This window comes from Bison bison, unplaced genomic scaffold, assembly GCF_000754665.1.
Source record: "Bison bison bison isolate TAMUID 2011002044 unplaced genomic scaffold, Bison_UMD1.0 scf7180017864304, whole genome shotgun sequence".
In the NCBI taxonomy this organism is placed as follows: Eukaryota; Metazoa; Chordata; class Mammalia; order Artiodactyla; family Bovidae; genus Bison; species Bison bison.
Genome location: NW_011494876.1, coordinates 17,002,710 through 17,003,640, shown reverse-complemented (window position 1 = coordinate 17,003,640; position 931 = coordinate 17,002,710). Strand labels below are relative to the sequence as shown.

Below are 931 nucleotides of genomic sequence, written 5' to 3'. Positions count from 1 at the left end.
TGTATTAATTCTATCTCAAATAATATTGCAATCAATCAATTAAGACTTTTCACTGTTTACTTACTCAGTTGTTTCTCTGTTGGGAACTTTTCTCATGGAGAAAGCCACCATTGCTTTGAAGAGATACTCTTCATTTGCATCCCAAGCATACTGAAAGAGAAGTAACACAGAGAATGAAAAGTAGAGAGGCATGGAATACAAACTGGTCCACTGGGTCGTAACTGTGGCCACAGTGGTGTTGGTGTGTGTGTGTGTGTCTGTGTCTCCCTCTTTCATCTTACACAAAAAAAGACTGGGGACCATGATAAATCATGTCACCATAATGTTTAGGATAGAATCTCCTGGTTATTCTATCACTGCAAGTGTGCTGTATTTCCCACTGCACACTCTTCTTCAAAATCTGCAGTATTAGTAACCGGTCAACAAACAGGGCATTTGGACATCTCATCCTGTATGTAAACAGTTGATTCCTTTTCATCCTTTCTCTCTCCCCTCATAAACTGACTCCCCATCTCAGCTTCCTTTCCTGTATTCATACCAGTACAAGTTTTCATTTTCTTAGCTGAAAACTTGAGTGGATGTGCATGGGATGGGCTGAATTGTATTTCCCACAAAGAAAGTTGTATGTTAAAATCCTAACCCCCAGTACCTCAAAATGTAACCATATATGGAAGACAGTGTCTTTACCCAGGTGATTAGGTTAAAATCAGATCATTAGGGTGGGTCCTAATCCAATATGATGGGTGTCATTGTAAGAACAGGAAATTTGGACATAGACACAGAAGAAAAACATGGGAACACAGCCACCCAAAAGCCAAGGAGATGGTCTGGAACACATCCCTCTCTCACAGAACTCAAAAGGAAATCAACCCTGCTGACACCTTGATCTTGGACTTCCAGCCTCCAAAATGAGAGGGAACAAATTTCCATC

The 931-nt window shown here is 40.6% G+C and overlaps 1 long non-coding RNA gene across 1 annotated transcript in view; it reads right to left on the bottom strand.

Moving 5' to 3' along the window:
* Positions 1-45: 45 nt before the first annotated feature.
* Positions 46-931, bottom strand: part of LOC104997253 — a 5,062-nt gene continuing 4,176 nt past the window's right edge. The window contains exon 3 of the long non-coding RNA XR_826313.1: positions 46-150. This is a non-coding gene — a long non-coding RNA (uncharacterized LOC104997253). The remainder of the gene's footprint in view (positions 151-931) is intronic.